The following is an 18954-nucleotide window of genomic DNA, read 5'->3' as shown; positions in this document are numbered from 1 at the left end:
TATCGGATTTTCTCTGTCAGCTCCTTATCCAGGCTCAAACTGCGGTAAGAAGCCTGCATTGTGGAAAACAGTCAATTACCTAGGAGTTTCCCTGAATGGCCAATTAGAGGCCAGGGGGTAGTCTCACAATGCAAATAAGGCACCCTCTCTCAAACTTTGTCAAATTTACAAAATATGGCCTTTGTAGCCGGGTGTGGAGGGGAGGGGGAGATCTTTAGCTGCTGTTGAACCCGGCCAAGCAAGAAGGGCCTCTAAGCCTGCCTGTGGGCATTTGGCCACCTCCAGGCAGCTGCACTGCCCTGCTGCCTCATGGGACCTGGAGGCCAGTTTGAAAATCCCAGATGGCCTCTTACAATAGGCCTCAATTAGCCTTTAATTAGTTCAGTTGGATACCTGCTCCTTGCAGGCAGGTAGGGTGGTCACTGTGCTGTGCAGAGAGATGACATCATCATGGGTCTCCTATCCACAAGGCCGCAACTGAAAAATGCACCAGAACCACCAGTGTTCATGTGCAAATCATTTCACTTATCTCCCGTTATTATTAGTAACATTATAGGAGGAAAAGAAATGTCATCCATCGATAGTAAATCTGAGCCTAGCCCGGGAAAAGTGCCGGTGCCGCAGTTCTTTGCCAAGTTGTCTGTACTGATGGAGAGGCATAAGGTGCAAGCTCTGGCTGTGAGTAAACAAGCCCTGCTCACTCATCACCATAGCAATAGGGCCTACTACGCATGGCGAGCCTCAATCAGCGCTTTACTGGAACAGCTATCAGCTCCCCGCTTGCGCCCAGTTACACCCTAGTATAACAAACATAAAGGCATCTGTAGTATAAGGATGTTTGGGTTAATGAAGGTTTTGTGTCTTGGTAAATTAATTCGTTGGACAGCCAAACTCTAACTGCACGCCTTCCTATGTTCTCTTCAGTTGCTGCTTGCAATCAATAACGGTGAGAGACTGATGTAAGAATAAACAGTGATAGTTTATTGAGACATAGGGCAGAGCATCAGATCATATGTGCTCACTCAGAAACCTCCAGAGCTCGACTTACACTTCTCAGTTGCCCGCGCTGTACAGAGATTTGTCAGTGCTGTCACATGGTTAGTCTACTTGAATTCTCTTAAAGGGACAGGATACCTCACTTTACCACATCCCTCCCCCTTTGCTTAAAAGCATAGCTAACAAACTTACAACACATTAACTATTTACACAATGACTATTTACAGGTCAAGTCTCGGGAGGCTTTCTTGGACATGTTGAGCATCTCAGTTCATCAACCTCGGCTGGTTTTTCCGAGACCACCTCTTCAGGGGACAGTTGTCCACTAGGTTCCTCATTGGAAACTGGCGGGCTTGTTTCCCTGACACCCTTAGGTCCCATAGGCCCCGCCAGTGCTTCCAAATCATGTGACTTGTCCTCTACGCAGTATATGAAATAAGGTAAATGAGCTTGTGGCGCAGATTGAAATTGGCAGGTATGATGTGGTGGGCATCATGGAGACATGGCTGCAAGGGGATAAAGACTGGGAGCTAAATATCCAAGGATATACATCCCATCGAAAAGATAGGCAAGTTGACAGAGGGGGTGGGGTTGCTTTGTTAGTAAGAAATGAAATTAAATCGATAGCAAGAAACAACGTAGGGTCAGATGATGTAGAATCTGTGTGGGTAGAGTTGAGGAACCACAAAGGTAAAAAAAACATAATGGAAGTTATGTACAGGCCTCCGAACAGTAGTCAGGATGTGGGGCACAAGATATACCCGGAGATAGAAAAGGCGTGTAAGAAAGGCAAGGTTACAGTGATCATGGGGGATTTCAATATGCAGGTAGACTGGGAAAATCAGGTTGGTCGTGGATCCCAAGAAAAGGAATTTGTGGAATGTCTACAAGATGGTTTTTTAGAGCAGCTTGTGGTGGAGCACACTAGGGAACAGGCAATTCTCGATTTAGTGATGTGTAATGAGGCAGATTTGATAAGGGAGCTTAAGGTGAAGGAACCCTTAGGAGGAAGTGACCATAATATGATAGAATTTACCCTGCAATTTGAGAGGAAAAAGCTGGAATCAGATGTAACGGTATTACAGTTGAATAAAGGTAACTACAGAGGCATGAGGGAGGAGCTGGCCAGAATTGACTGGGAGATGAGCCTAGCAGGAAAGACAGTGGAACAGCAATGGCAGGAGTTTCTGGGAGTAATTTGGGAGACACTGCAAAAATTCATCCCTAGGAGGGATGACGAGGCAACCGTGGCTGACAAGGGGAGTAAGGGACAGCATAAAAGCTAAAGAGAAAGCATACAATGCAGCGAAGAGCAGTGGGAAACCAGGGGATTGGGAAGCCTACAAAGACCAACAGAGGACATCTAAAAAAGAAATAAGGAGGGAGAAGATTAAATATGAGGGTAAACTAGCCAGTAATATAAAAGAAGATTGCAAGAGTTTTTTTAGATATATATAGGGTAAGAGAGAGGCAAAAGTGGACATTGGGCTGCTGGAAAATGACGCTGGAGAAGTAGTAGTGGGGAACAAAGAAATGGCAGAGGAACTGAATAGGTACTTTGCGTCAGTCTGCACGGTGGAAGACATGAGTAACATCCCCAAAGTTCAAGAGAGTCGGGGGGCAGAGGTGAGTATGGTGGCCATTACCAAGGAGAAGGTGCGAGGAAAACTGAAAGGTCTGAAGGTGGATAAATCACCTGGACCAGATGGATTACACCCCAGAGTTCTGAAGGAGATAGCTGAAGAGATAGTGGAGGCATTAGTGGTGGTCTTTCAGGAATCACTGGAGTCAGGGAGGGTCCCAGAGGACTGGAAAATCGCTAATGTAACCCCCCTGTTTAAGAAGGGAGTGAGGCAAAAGACGGGAAATTACAGGCCGATTAGCCTGACCTCGGTCATTGGTAAGATTTTAGAGTCCATTATTAAGGATGAGATTTCAGAATACTTGGAAGTGCATGATAAAATAGGGCAAAGTCAGCATGGTTTCATCAAGGGGAGGTCATGCCTGACAAATCTGTTAGAATTCTTTGAGGAGGTAACGAGTAGGTTAGACAAAGGAGAGCCAATGGATGTTATCTACTTGGACTTCCAGAAGGCCTTTGACAAGGTGCCGCACAGGAAGCTGCTCAGTAAGATAAGAGCCCATGGTATTAGAGGCAAGGTACTAGCATGGATAGAAGATTGGCTGTCTGGCAGGAGGCAGAGAGTGGGGATAAGGGGGTCCTTCTCAGGATGGCGGCCAGTAACTAGTGGAGTTCCGCAGGGGTCAGTGTTGGGACCACAACTTTTCACTTTATACATTAATGATCAAGATGAAGGAACTGAGGGCATCCTGGCTAAGTTTGCAGATGATACAAAGATAGGTGGAGGGACAGGTAGTATTGAGGAGGCGGGGAGGCTGCAGAAGGACTTGGACAGGTTAGGAGAATGGGCAAAGAAGTGGCAGATGGAATACAACGTGGGGAAGTGTGAGGTCATGCACTTTGGTAGGAAGAATAGAGGCATAGATTATTTTCTAAATGGGGAGAGAATTCAGAAATCTGGAGTGCAAAGGGACTTGGGAGTCCTAGTCCAGGATTCTCTTAAGGTTAACTTGCAGGTTGAGTCGGTAGTTAGGAAGGCAAATGCAATGTTGGCATTTATTTTGAGAGGACTAGAATATAAAAACAGGGATGTGCTGCTGAGGCTTTATAAGGCTCTGGTCAGACCACATTTAGAATATCGTGAGCAATTTGGGGCCCCATATCTCAGGAAGGATGTGCTGGCCCTGGAGAGGGTCCAGAGGAGGTTCACGAGAACGATCCCAGAAATGAAAGGCTTAACGTATGAGGAACATTTGAAGACTCTGGGTCTATACTCGATGGAGGTATCCTTTAGAAGGATGAGGGGGGATCTGATTGAAACTTACAGAATACTGAAAGGCCTGGATAGAGTGGACGTGGGGAAGATGTTTCCATTAGTAGGAGAGACTAGGACCCGAGGGCACAGCCTCAGGATAAAGGGAAGACCTTTTAGAACAGAGATGAGGAGAAACTTCTTTAGCCAGAGAGTGGTGAATCTATGGAATTCATTGCCACAGAAGGCTGTGGAGGGCAGGTCATTGAGTGTATTTAAGACCGAGATAGATAGGCTCTTGATTGGTATGGGGATCAAAGGTTACGGGGACAAGGCGGGAGAATGGGGTTGAGAAACTTATCAGCCATGATTGAATGGCGGAGCAGACTCAATGGGCCGAATGGCCTAATTTCTGCTACTATTTCTTTTGGTCTTATGGTCTTACATGCGGCACAAACTCAAGCGTAGATGAAGACTAATTATTCGGCCGCTTACCGATATGTTATAGGAGAGGGGTCCAGTTACTGCACTCACCTCGCCTAATAGCCAATTGGGCCCATCTCCAAAATTCTTCCTGAGGACCGTATCTCTCACCGTGAAAGTTCTTTCGCGACCCTGATCATCGTGCCTGGTCTTCTGAACCTCTTGGCTATCCTCCACCCTCCCCTCTAAATTAGGCTGGATAAGGGTCAGGCGAGTTGGGAGACGTCTCTTCATTAATAATTCTGAAAGGGCAATGCTGGTCGCCGTATGTGGCGTAGTCCAGTATGCAAACAAGAACCGGGATAATCTCATGCTGATGGAATCCCCTTCCATCTTTTTCATCCCAGATATAAAGGTTTGGACTGCCCACTCAGCCATGCCATTCGATGCTGGGTGGTAGAGTGAGGTTTTGATATGGGTAATGCCGTTAAGGGTCGTGAACCTGTGGAACTCCCCACTGGTAAAAACGGTCCCGTTGTCAGACACAAGGATCTCCGGCAACCCATGCACTGCAAAACTCTGCCACAAATAGTCAATGGTGGCAGCCGACGTGGGCAACTGGACTCAGACGTCCATCCATTTGGAGTGGGAGCTAATCATTAAAAGGAACATTGTGCCCAAGAAGGGTCCCACGTAATCGAAGTGAAGGAGCACCAATGGCCCCCCCAGCCATTCCCATGGGTGCAATGGAGCTAAGGGGGGCCCTCTCAAGGGCAACCTTTCAGACTGATCTCCATACATTGCCGAGACTTGACATAACCCTTTCAGTCTTATTTTTCGCCTGTGTATGTCTTCAGCTTTGTGTCTGAAACTTCTAACTTCAAAGGACAGGTTCCTTTACTCAGATATCTAAATGTATGCTCTCCAATGACGGACATCGACGCTCCCTTATCAACTTCCATTTTAATTGGTTGTCCATTAACTGTAATGACTGCTCGGATTGGCTGGGTCCTACCCACATTGAGGTTATATAATGAATGGATGTCTGATTCTATTTCTTCTGGTTCATCCATGAGGCATATTTCACGATTTTTTCTTCTGCCTTTATAGTGTTGTTTTAGCCTTTCCCTACAGTGCCACCTTATGTGACCATAGCTGTGGCAGAAAAAGCACTCGACTTGTTTGAGTTGTTGTTCACTCACTGGAGGCCTGGATGTATTTCTCTCATTCATTTTGTGGGTTTTCACTGCAGTACTGTTGTTTTTCAATGGCCTGGAGGTAGAGAGCGGTTTCTGCGTTTCCGTGAAGTCCAAAGTTTTCACGCCTTTTGTTGCCAGGTTGTCCTGCTTGACTAGATGGATGGCGCCATTTTGTGTATCTTTTATAACTTCGGAATTTCTAACAGCACTCTCCATCGCAGTAGTTAATTCTAATGCCTTATTGAAGTCTAGCCTAGGTTCTGCTAGCAAACACCTTTGGATAGTGTCATCTCCAATCCCGCGTATTAGCCAGTCTCTCAACATATCACTAATGGACATTCTGAATTTGCAATGCTCTGTTAATGCCTTTAAAATGGCCACACAGTCAGCTATTGTTTCCTCCGGAAGCTTGTTCCTTGAATTGAACTTGAAGCGCTGCATAGTAACTGAGGGCTTTGGTCTCAGGTGCCTCTGTACAAATTTTTATTAACTCATCAAAAGTCTTCGAGTCTGGGGCACTAGGTGATGCAAGGCTGCGGATCAGCCTGTACGTTTTGCTCCTGCATGAGGACAAAAGAATCGCCCTCTTCTTCTCGTCCCCCACAATGTCGTTAGTGGTAAAAAAGAATGCTAGGCGTTCGACATACTGAGACCAGTCATCTGAAATGGGATCGAATGGATTGACATGCCCGAACTGCGGCATCATGAATGACTTCAAGGGGACTGCACTTCTGACAGGCTTTCTAGGTAATGATGAATTTAAGTGTTTGGCTTACCGTGGAGTTGTCCTCTCTCTGGAGTCTTTTATAATTTTCTGTCCATCGTCATTTTTCATGTATTTACCCTTTTAAATGTATTGCTGCTTTAAGAGCAGTCACCATTTTTTAAAAACTCTGTCTCTGCAGCTGTCAGCTTTTCTCTGCTGAGTTCTGCACTCTTTTTGAGTTTTGGCGGGATCCCCATGATCGCGATTCTACAGGGTCTTTGCGATTTTAAGCTGCGTACTGCTTTCTGCTCCAATTGCCAGCTGTCGCATATTTTACAAGGTAACTACAGATGCTTTGAATTTGCCAACAAGGTAATCATAAGAAAAAGTATAGATGAATCCTCAGCCACACTTGGTGAAGTAGTAAAAGCCTTTGACAAGTATTTCTAACTCCAAGTTGTGCAGAATGCAGACCTTAAAAAAGGGTACAGAACACCCTGAATAAAGCACCAAAAGGATGTGGAGGCCTGAGGGTGAGGGAGACTATACCCAAGCAAAATGCAATATGGTCACAAACCACGTCAGCACAATGAAGTGCATGAGCCGAACAGTTTAGTGCAGAGGAAAGAAGAGGCTGAGAATAAATAGAAAGGCTTACAATAGAGCTTTTTGAAAATTCCGACAGTACACAAATGGCTACGGCAGGTAGCATTGCAGAGCAGATGGCTGTGAATGAAGGGGAATTATCTGATGTAACCTTAAGTAACAAAACCTGCAAAAAGAAAATGAAAATATTCCACAGGAAAATGCTCGTACCAAAGCTGAGTTGGAAGAACTCAACCAGACGTACAGTCAGGCACAACGGCAGGCAGAAAAGGTATTCAAAGAAGTCGCTGCCCCAAAAGACTCTTAGAAGAATCAATATGTGGCCCTGGAAAAACATGAGAGGTTAAAAAAGATGTTGAATACTACTTCAGAAAAAACTTGGAACTATCAGTAGCAACAAAGCAATGCACTGAAGCACAAAGTGAGTTGGCAAGAGTTCAACAAAAAGATAAACAGTTGAAAGAATAGCTAATCATCCTTCAAGATGAAATGCAAAAACAGTACATAGCCCTTCAGCAGCATGAAAAAATGAAGACTGCCTTGAACAGCAGAATAGAGGAACAGCAGAAAAAAAAAGTTGAGAAGACTATTGAATTACAAGAAAACTCAATGAAGCAATTGAGCTTCACAAAGAAATGGAAAACCTATGGAAGGACCTTCACACTCCAAGGATCCCTCTGGCGACAGTTTGTTTCTCTGGAAAATTACAAAGAGGAGCAAAATCAATTTAATGTCGCTCTGAATGAACTGAAGAACCTGTTGGCAGAGAAGACTCAACAATGTTCAATATTCCAAGATGAAGCCAAAGGGTACGAGAAAGAGACTGAAGAGCTGAAGATGGTGTTGGACATTTGGAAGAAAACTTAGAAAAATAATACATTTCCAAAGATATACATGAAGAAATGACAAACAAGTTTGTTAATGTTGTGTGTGAAAAGGATGAGCGCATGGAATAAGAGATGAGAAAGTATGCAAAGGTCAAACTACAAAGTGAAAGACTACGGGAGGAAAAGGGAAAGATGAAGAATTCTTAGGTAAGGCAGCAACAAAAAGCAGAAAACTTGCAGCCCCAATTCAATAGTCAGAAAAATCGTTCTCTACCATTTTTGCAGCATATCCATTTGAAAGAAAGGATGAACATGGATATTGATAGGCTAAAGAACCAGTTGATTGAAAAAGGGGAGGAATTGAAAGGAAAAGGTGTAGAGCTTTCCAAGCAGCGAATTAATACTGAAGCCATGAGTAGCACTATTACAGGGATGAAACAAATTAGGGCCTCTCCAGAGACAGACCTGGTCAACAGTGAAAGCAAAATGCAGGACAAGGTCAAAGCTCCACTGCAGGGGGAGAAAGAAAAGACAGAAATAAGATTGGGAAATGTATAACTGATGCTGAAGATCAAGGGACTAGAAGTAAAGGCACTGGATGCCTCAAACTTACTGAGAGCCATTGAGTTGTTAAAAAATGACATGGTTGGAATGAAAATCAACAACCTGGAATGTCAAGAAAAAGTTGAACAGTTGCAAGAAAAAGTGTAAGTTCTCACAAAGGAGTGTGAAGAATCTCAGAAACAGCCAGAAGTAAAACTTTTAAAAATGGCGAGTTTGAAGGATAGCACAGAGGAATTAGATTCTGCTAAGGAGAAACTGTTCAGTGTAGAGAACCAACTTGCACGTACAGAAAATGGGTTTGCTAATTAAAAATTGGAACTTGATGAACTTCAAGCATCAGGGGTCTCTATTGAGTATTGTGAAAAATACCTGGAACAAGAAAAGGAATTACTGTGTGAAGTAGTAAAGTCAGAGACTTGGGAGAGAATGAGTAGCATGAAAATATTATATTGTGAATATAGTTGGATAAGGATTTGGGGGAGGTATAGTATAAGGCTGATTGGGTTTGTAAAGGTTCACGTGAGACTGGGGAAACAGTACCACCCACGTAATGATGTAGAGAGTCACATGATGGTAAACTGTATGCAGAGAGAGAGTCTAAGAGAAGTCGGTATGAAGATAGCACCTAGATAGGGCGATATCTTGGAGATATGTGTATAGTTGTGTGTTAACAATAAACAGTTTATGTTCAACCACACAAGCCTCCAGACCTCTTAGTGATACACCAAACAACCTTACAACAGCATTCGGTGCCAGGCAATGGCCAGACCAGCTAAATACCAGGCTAATCACTATAAAACTGGGTGCATTGCCACACTATAGCCCTGCTCTCAACTTCATAGATTCATATAATCATAGAATGGTTACAGCATAGGAGGCGGCTATTTGGCCCATTGTGCCTGTGCCAGCTCTCTGTAGGAGCAACTCAGTTGGGCCCACTCCCTCATCTTTTCCCAGGAGCTCTGTAATTCTATTCCCTTCAGATAGTTATCTAATTCCCTTTCGAAAGTCTCGACTGAACGTGCCTGCACCACACTGTCAGGTAGCGCATTCCAGATCCAACCATTCGCTGTGTGAAAAAGATTTTCCTCATGTTGTTGTTGCTTCTTTGGACAGGTTTGTCACATAAAGTCCTTACTTTTTCTCCCTATGTCACTGTTTATGAAGCGAAGGACCCCATATGCCTTATTACCCACTCTCTCAACTTGCCATGCCACCTTCATTGATTTGTACATATATACCTCCAGGTCCCTCTGCTCCTGCACCCCCTTTAGAATGTACCTTTTATTTTATATTGTCTCTCTGCGTTCTTCTTACTAAAATGTATCACTTCACACTTTCTGCATTAAACCACGACCGTCAACATCTGGAAGGATAAGGGCAGCAGATACATGGGAACACCACCACCTGGAAGTTCCCCTCCAAGCCATTCACCATCCTGACTTGGAGATATATTGCTGTTCCTTCACTGTCACTGGGTCAAAATCCTGGAACTCCCTCCCTAACAGCACTGTGGGTGTACCTACACCACATGGACTGCAGCAGTTTAAGAAGGCAGCTCACTACCACCTTCTCAAGGGCAGTTAGCGATGGGCAATAAATGCTGGCCTAGCCAGCAAAGCCCACATCCCTTGAATGAATAAAAAAACAAATTTCACCCACTATGTGTTTGTCCATTCCGCCAGTCTTTCTAAGTTCTCTTGTAGTCTATCACTATCCTCCTCAGATTTCACAATACTTCCAAGGTTTGTCTCATCTGAAAATATTAAAATTGTGCCCTGTAACCCAAGTTCAATTCAAGAAAAGCAGTTGTCCTAATACTGACCCCTGGTGAACTCCAATAGACCTTCCTCCAGTCTGAAAAACAACTGTTCACCACTACTCTGTTTCCTATCACTCAGCCAATTTCGTATTCATTCTGTTGTTGTTCCTTTTATCCCATGAGCTTCAACTTTGCTGGCAAGCCTATTATGTGGCACTTTACCAAATGCCTTTGGAAGTCTATGTAAACTACATCAGCCATATTACCCGAAATAACCCTCTATGTTATCTCATCAAAAAATTCAAAACAACTTAATTAAACACAATTTGCCTTCAACAAATCTATGCTGGCTTTCTTCAATTCATCCACACTTGTCCAAATGACTGTTCTGTTTATCCAGGATTATTGTTTCTAGAAGCTCTCCCAACACTGAGATTAAACTGACTTCGTCCATCTGACCTCTGGGGAAATGGTCTGGGGGAGCAATGGAACTGGCGAACTGGCATGTCAGCCAGCAGTGTTATTTTTAGCGCCTGGTCATCTCCATGTCTGGCCCAGCAGGGGCTCAAAATCCTGCCCATCCTTTGATAGAAAGCTATAGTGCCCATCTGCCTGGGGCTTGAGATCTGTTTTGTTTTGGTTCAGTCAACTCAACTTTCCCAATCATTGTGTTCAAGGGATGAAGGTGGAGGGGGAAAGAGAAAGAGATGATGACCTTTGAAGCATCCTGAGAATCGTCTGCAGTGCAGAGGGGATCAACATCAAGTTAGGATTTCCAACATCTGCCATCTTTTTTCGATGTCCGGTGCTATGGGTTAAAGGAGTACAGTGATTACTCCCATTAATGCTACTGTATTCTTGGCAAAATAAATCTTTGGAATGGAGCTGTTCATAAAGAAATAGGAGCAGGAGTAGACCATCTGGCCCGTCAAGCCTGTTCTATCATTTAAAACGATCATCTGTTTACCTGGTCATATTAAACTTAAAGCATGCAGTTTCCAGGGAACCGTAATGAAATATCTGAAATATTAATCAGCATAAATGAAACAAACCAGGGTTATTACTTCAAAATAAGCTAGACAATCAGTGAAAACTAGTAATATGTAAATGTAGAACAGGTAACTGGAAAAGCTTCTCCCTTGTTTGAAATAATCAATCAGGATAGCAGAAATATTGGGTAGTTCAAATTATAGTTCGATGCTAAGGTGTATTTCCTCACCTAAATTTCAGTTTTCAAATAGAAATAAAAATTTTCTAATTATTTCATTGCCACTTTGTTGGCTGTTAATAATTATACTGATATATTTTTATATCTGCGATATCAGAAAAAGGCAGAAAAAGAGAGTGACACATCGAGGAACCCATCACAAAACATCAAATTCAATGTTTACAGACATTTCTTAGAAAATCACAAACCAGTGCTATCAGATGTAAAATCCCCTCCCATTAAGTGTTATTAAACTCATGATCTGTCCCTTCTACTGGCTGGAGAATCTAGAACGTGGGGGCACAATCACAGGATAAGGGGCCAAGCATTTCAGGCTGAGATGAGAAATTTCTTCACCCAAAGGGTTGGGAATCTTTGGAATTCTTTATTCCCAGAGAGTTGTGGATGCTCCATCATTGAATGTATTGAGGGCTTAGCTGGACAGATTTTTGGTCTCCCAGGGAATCAAGGGATATGGGAAGTGATTGGGGAAGTGGAGTTGAGACAGATGATCAGTCATGATTGTATTATTGGCGGAGTGGGTTTGATAAGCTATATGGCATACTCTGCTCCTACTTCGTACGTTCGCTGAGTTCTAGCAGACATTAAGAATCCACCAGTCAGACACACTTCACCCCGAGTTGCACAAAGCCTCTAGTACACTCTCTACTGTTCTTCCAAAGGTCAGGATCCCTATTCACAATGATGCAAGATCAACAGATTCCCAATGCTGGCTGTTATGACGTTGTGCTTGTATCAAATAATAATTTCTAATCCATTGGCTGGAATAGGAATTAGACTTTTAAAAGACATTTTTTTGAAACATACTAAAATGATTTCAACCTACATCAAGGTGGTCAGCACGAATTTACATTACTATATATTCCACATTCCAACCCGATGGAGAGGAGACAGCAAGTCTGCAAAGCCCATCACAGACAATGACCACCCCCCCACACCCTACGCCTCCATTTGCGAACGGCCTCCCTTCCGGCCCTATCAACAAAGGCATGGGAAGCCGCCCACAGTATTCAACAAGCTGAAGATGAACCATTAAATAGTTAATTGCTTGGATAAAAATACCTTGATTTTTAAGGTAGCTTTCCAGGCGAGCTAATGGTGTTATAATTGGAATATACAATTATGTTTGGATTACTGGCAGTTGTAGAGAGATAACATGATCAGCCTAATGCTTTTATGTGGTTTAAACACATGGGTCTCTCAGAAGAATTGGACTAGCACACGAAGACCAGAAGTAGGAGCAGGAGTAGACCATTGGCCCATCAAGCCTGCTCTACCATTCAATATGATCATGGCTGATCTCAGGCTTCAACTCCACCTCCTGCTCACTCCCCAAACCCCTTGATTCCCTGAGGAACCAAAAGCCTGTCTACAAGAATATAAGAAATAGCAGTTGAGCTGTGTGAAGCTTCTGCTCTCTCTCTCTCGACCCAACTAACAAACTTGGATCCTGTCTACTAATTTGACTTTGTCTCCATTCTGCAGTACATAGAAATTATAAAGAAAAAGTTCAACACCACAGCTGTGTCTCCAAGAAAACTACCAACTCCAGCATCTACATCTTTACATTGGAAGCATCAAGAACATTGCACTCAATTGAGTCACCAAACTACAAACAGAATACTCTTTTACCCTTTTTAAGGACTCTAATTTAGCCAATCTATCCTGCCCTCTGTTTGTGTGTGTGGAGTTCAAGTATGTGTGTGTGCGCGGAGGCACAACGTATATTATTTTACTTAAATTGGTTTGATTATAAATAAACTAACTTCTTTCTTTGTTAAACTCAAGGAAACATGTCCATTGTTTCTTTTTATGACCACAGCGCATCAACAGTTAAGTGCTCATTGAACTGGCAAGTATAACCTTTTAAAAACAAAGTGTTGTACAAACGAGGTGAGGGAAAAGAAAGGAGCCATTCAAACCCTTCCTCACCTGGTCAGAGCAGAATTTTGGAGGCTGCATCCATGATCAAACAAGGGAAATTGGAAACAGGGAACCAAATTGCTCCCTATGAGTAATTTAGTACATAAGAAATAGGAACAGGGGTAGACCATTCAGCCCCTCGAGCCTGCTCCGCCATTCAATAAGATCGTGGCTGATCTTCTTGTGTTTCAATTTCCACATTCCCATCTAACCCCAATAACCTTTGATTCCCTCGCCTAACAAGAATCTGTCTACCACTGCCTTAAAAATATTCAATGACCCCGCATCACCACCTTATGAGACAGAGTGTTCCAAAGTCGCATAACCCTCTGAGAGGAACAATTTCTCCTCATCTCTGTCCTAAAAGGGTGACCCCTAATTTTAAAACAGTGTCCCCTAGTTCTGGACTCACCCACAAGAGGAAACATCATTTCCACGTCCACCTTGTCAAGGCTGTTCAGGATCTTGTATACTTCGATCAAATCACCCCTCACTCTTCTAAACTCCAGTGGAAACAAGCCCAGTCTGTCCAACCTTTCCTCATAAGACAACCTACTCATTCCAGGTATCAATCTAGTAAACCTCCTTTGAGACGCCTTCAATGCATTTACATCCTTCCTTAAATAAGGAGATCAAAACTGCACACAGTATTCGAGGCGCGGACTCACTAATGCCCTGTATAACTGAAGCGTAACATCCTTACTTTTATGTTCAATCCCTCTCGTAACAAAGGATAACATTCCATTCGCCTTCTTAATTACTTGCTGCACCTGCATACTAACTTTTTGTGTACAGGTTTGTACAGGCTTTCTTGTAGTTTTCAGTACTAGAGTATTAAAAATGTCCAAATTTGAAGTCAGTACCTTCCTAGAACAGTGTGAGGTAACTTTTGAAGAGTTTAAAAGTCCTATCCATTGAAAAGCTAAGGAGTATAGCTAGGCATTCAGAGATAAATATCCGTCCAAAAGCTAGGAAATCCGAAATCCTAAACTTTGTTGCCACCCGCTTTGAAACTGAACTTGAAGAATCAGAGAGTAGCAGAAGTTCAAAACAGACTAGCTAGCCTTTGCAAAAATACAGCTAGAATAGTGGAGATTAGAGCTTGAATTCCAGGAAAGGGAAAGGGAGAGAGAAGAAAGAGAAAGAGAGAGGTAAGAACGGAGGGAGGAGCGAGAGTACCAATTAAGGCTGCTCAAACTGAGAAAGGAAAGATTCACAGCACCCAGCGAAGGCACCGCTAACGCAGAAACTGCCCCTAGCTCGGGACCAAGTGTCGAGCTCTTAAAGTTATCCCAGTTGATTCCAAAGTTTGATGAGGGAAATGTGGAAGCATTTTTCATCTCATTTTGAGAAGCTTGCAAAACAGCTGAAGTGTCCAGTGGGGAGCTAGACCCCACTACTGCAAAGCAAGTTAACAGGGAAGGCCCATTCCCTATTATCCAATGTGAGTTCATCAAATTATGAGATGATCAAGAATGCTATCCTGGGTGCATCCTTGGTCTTGTGCTAACACGACAAAGTTTGCTCAGGCAAGGTAAACATCAGTTTTATTAAGAAACAACTTAATGTGGCTTCCTTGCCATGGGGTCTACAAGAGAAAGCAGGGCCATGAGACATTGCATCACTTCCTGTGATAATGTATACTGTGTCGCATTTGCATATTACACATTTAGAATTAACCCCTTTCTACATATATGAGCTGGTACCAGAAGCGTACTGCCAAAAATTCCAAACTCTCAAAAAATGGTCCAAACAAACTTACATCAAGTTTCAAAGTCTTAAGCAACTTGTCTTCGACCAGTGGGCATGGGTGCTTGAGATAGAGTCCACCAAAGGCTCAGAGATGAAATTCTCCTTGAGGAGTTAAAAAACTCACTTCCCATTTCCATAAAGACCCACGCAGTGGAACAAAAAGCTTCAAGAGCCAGAGAGGCAGCCCTCATAGCAGATGACTATGATTTAACCCACAGACTCTTAACCCCAAGTAAACTGGGATCTGGTAAGTGTAACAAGCTAGGGAGAGTAGATGAAGCCGAAGTAGGCTCGAGAGAAAAGGAGAGTAATGAAGGAAGGGAAGAACAATCCCCAACGTTTAAAACAAGGAACCAAGATAGCAAACCGTTTGGAAACCGCCTAATGTATTTGAAGTGTGATAAGCTAGTTTACCTGAGAGAGAACTGTCGGCATGCAAAAAGACCCACAGGAGGCACTGCAGTCAAAACAATGTTCATGGCCATGAAGATCATGAGCCCATGTCCAAATGTAGCTGATGGCCAGAATACCTGCCAGGATTCTGTATTTAAGGGGGGGAAAATGACCACTAGCTTTCAAAAGAGCCAGAGAAGGGACTCAGCATTCCCTGAGATACTGGCTGTTTACAGACTCTACTGTTGGCAGAAATTGGTGAGTTTCCACACGCGAGCTGAGTGAATACCAGAGTGCTGGTTAAGGGGCTCACTGTAAAGTGTAGAGATGCCATTAATGAAAATTTACTTGCAGAATGAGCTAGTTCTGAGGCAATTAATGGTGGGTGTAATCCTTAGCTTGTCCATGCTTCTGTTAGGAAATGATTTAGCTGGTCAAAAGGAAGTAACCTCAAAGAGTCCAAGTCCATGGAGACTGGGAAGGCTGGGGGAAGCCAGAAAAATGCTGTTCAACTGCAGAAAACCCTAACCCTAACCATGTCCCACGCCTGCTCCCACCCCACACCAACCCCACACTCCTCACCCCCCCACTCCCTGAGGATATTTAACCATGATTTAAAAGAAAAAAGGAGCTGGAAAAGGCACCAGGTTCTAAATCAATGCTTCCCTAAGCCGGACTCCAAAAGGAACAAAGAAATCCAGAGCCACAATGCAAAGCTATTACGATGGAGTCTGTGTTTTTGAAACTTTAGCATCTAAAGATTACCCACATTGCAAAAAAAAAACAATATGAGATCTGATGCTTTATCCAGCGGTAACAGTTCAGTATTCACTGAATTGGCAAGCATAACCTTTAGAAAATAAAAAAAACCTGTTGCGGTCAAATGAGGAGAGAGAAAAAGGGAGAGCCATTCAACCCCTCCTCACCTGGTCGTAACAATGTCAACCGCCAACAGCTTCTGCAGTAATTACATAGAGTTACATCCAACACAGAAATGAAAAAATCATGAACAGTGTTTATGTTCCACACAGGTCTCTGCCCACTGTGCTTCATCTCAATCAACATATCCTTCTATTCCTTTCTTAATTATTTATGCATCCAGCTTCCCCTTAAGTGCATCTATGCTATTAGCCTCAACCTCGGGTAATACAATTCACATTCTAATTACTCTCTCAAGTTTCTCCTGAATTCCTTATTTGATTTATTAGTGACTATCTTACCTTCATGGCCCCTAATTTTGAATTCCTCACAAGTTGGAACATTTTCCTGACATCTATTCTATCAAACCACTTCACAATGTGAAAGACCTCACTTCACAATGTTGGGGAGCTCTACTAGGTCTCTGTTGATGAAGTGTTGTGAAAAGAGGAAGGTTTTGAATCTCCTATCTTTGCCAGGGATTTGTGGGCAAATAGTCCTTCTACAACACACCACAGATTTATGGGAAAACCAAAAAAGGTTGGTGTTGTAAATCTCCAAGTTGACAAAGAAAGGAGAGAAGAGAGGACATATGAAGACGTATACATGCTAGGACCACCAAACTGTCCTAAAATGTTTATTTCTAGGATCCCAAACCCTAAATTCATTTATTGCCTTTACTCCATAGCAGCAGTTAGTACCATCAATTTCCCAAAAGCTAATACCTCCAATTAATGAAGCTTACATACCATCTTCCTCCATTTTTTTTCACATATTTACTTTTGGGAAGTGAGCATTACTGGCAAGACCAGCATTTATTGACCATCCCTAATTACCCTTGGGAAGGTGGCAGTGAGTCCATGTGGTGTAGGTACACCTACAGTGCTGTTAGGGGTGGAAAGTTCCAGGTTTTTGACCAAGCGACAATAAAGGAACAATGATATAGTTCCAATTCAGGATGGTGAGACTGGGGTGGAATTTAATCAGAAGAACGTGGCTCCTGGCAGCGGGACAGGGAGTGGGCGCCACTTCTGCTTACTTGTCAGGAGCTACAATGCACTCAACCACAAAGTAAATTTTAAGCGTGTGCAGCGGGCACATATCTCTTGTGCAATCACACGGCAGGGGATCGCTCTCAGCTGCCTGCCACCTCATCAGCTGCTGGTGTCAAGGTCAGGGTTGTGATCATAAAAGAAAAATTAAGTGTCGAGGGCACAATGCTAGGACATTGTTAATGTACGCACATTTATACATACCATAATAGGTTTTGTTCACTTGACTATGGTGTTCATGAGCATTTATTGGACGTTCTCTTTTGGATAAGATGTTGCACTGTCATGCTTCCTGTTTGACAGTGAGTATTGAATGAAGGGCACTGAGGCACATCTCACCTGTGTAGGTAACAATATGGTGGAGTGCTAGAGGTCAGTCTTTATTGGATGGTAATGTGTGTGGTGTGAATTTTATTCTCAAGGTAATATGACATGGCTGAACACGCAGCACCTGCTGGGCTCCCCATAAATGACGTGCCAAGCAGATTGACTGAAGTCACTGATGGGCGCGAGAAGTAATGTGCTGCTTGTGAAATCATGGCCATGAAATTTTGGGCAAGGAGCAGAGAGGTGGCTCATGATAGCTTCATTGGCTTAACTGTCAGTGCAAAGTTGGTATCCTCGGGTGGGGTCTCATCTCTTTTCATCCCGTGTGAGAACGGTCCACTCCCCTAGGTCTTCAGGTGGGTAGAGGACATGTGTAGTGAAGTAGCTCCGGTTGGAGGTTGGCAGAGGTGGATGCACAATTGGAGCCATCAAAGGTTTACAGGGGAGGAAATGATGGTCAAGTAGGTGCATCACTAGTGGTGAAAGCATTTAAAGATGAGGCTGTCCCTGACAGCTCGGCCACCTCTCCCCATGGCCCTGACAGTTGGGTGAGCTGCTGAGAGATCTCTCTCCTCCTCCTCATTTCCTCCCTGTCATTCTCATCTGAGGAGTTCAGCAGCTCCAGCTCCTTCGATTGGCAATTCTTCTCCCCTTTGCAATGCCACAATGTGCAAGGCACAGCAGACAACAATCCTGGACATCCTCCATGCCACATATTGTAAAGCTCCACTGAACCAGTGAAGGCGTCAGAAGTGCATTTTCAGCTATCCTATGGTGTATTCCATGTTTGCCCTTGTTGAGTAATGTCCAGTGTTGTACTGCTCCCCCGCAAGGTTCTGCGAATGATGCACAGGTGTCATGAGCCACATTCTGACAGGATCGCCCTATGGACAGGGGACATAGATAGCTATGGCAGTTGGGAGTTAAGATATATGCATCATCAGAGGTCCCTGGGAAACGAGCATACGCCTGCATAATTCTTTTCCGGTGGTCATAGACAACTTGCGTGTTAAAGGAGTGAAACCCTTTCCGATTTACAAATGTAGTTGGCTGTTCCCAGGGAGCTGTAATAGCCATTTGTGTGCAGTCAATTACTCCCTGTACCTGTGGGGACCCCGTGATAGTACTGAAGCTCTAGCAGCCTAGCTATCAGTTCTTGTTGAGAATCGGATGAAGTCATTGGCCCTTTTGAACAGGTCACTTGTCACCTCCCATACACATCTATGTGTTGCAGCCTGGGAGATGTCACAAGTGGAGCCCTGGAAAGAGATGCTGGCATAGAAATTTAGGGATGCAGTTACCTTGAGGGCGATTGGCATGGGGTTCTCTCCAAAGCCATGGGGCTGCATGTCTTGTTGTAGGAACATGCACAGGACAGTAATCGCCTTCCAAGAAAGCCTTAGGCGTCTCTGGCATTGCCCCTCAGACATCTGGAGCAGTTGGT

The 18954-nt window shown here is 43.6% G+C and overlaps 1 protein-coding gene and 1 pseudogene across 2 annotated transcripts in view; one reads left to right on the top strand and one right to left on the bottom strand.

Annotated features, from left to right (window-relative positions):
• Positions 1–18954, bottom strand: part of ogfod3 (2-oxoglutarate and iron dependent oxygenase domain containing 3) — a 204273-nt gene that overhangs the window by 127952 nt on the left and 57367 nt on the right. The gene's annotated exons all lie outside the window — the stretch shown is intronic.
• Positions 451–8149, top strand: LOC144667641 (uveal autoantigen with coiled-coil domains and ankyrin repeats-like; annotated as a pseudogene).

This window comes from Cetorhinus maximus, chromosome 24 (assembly GCF_964194155.1).
Source record: "Cetorhinus maximus chromosome 24, sCetMax3.hap1.1, whole genome shotgun sequence".
Taxonomy (NCBI): domain Eukaryota; kingdom Metazoa; phylum Chordata; class Chondrichthyes; order Lamniformes; family Cetorhinidae; genus Cetorhinus; species Cetorhinus maximus.
Note: the sequence above shows the minus strand (reverse complement) of the source record. Positions and strands in the feature narration are given on the sequence as shown.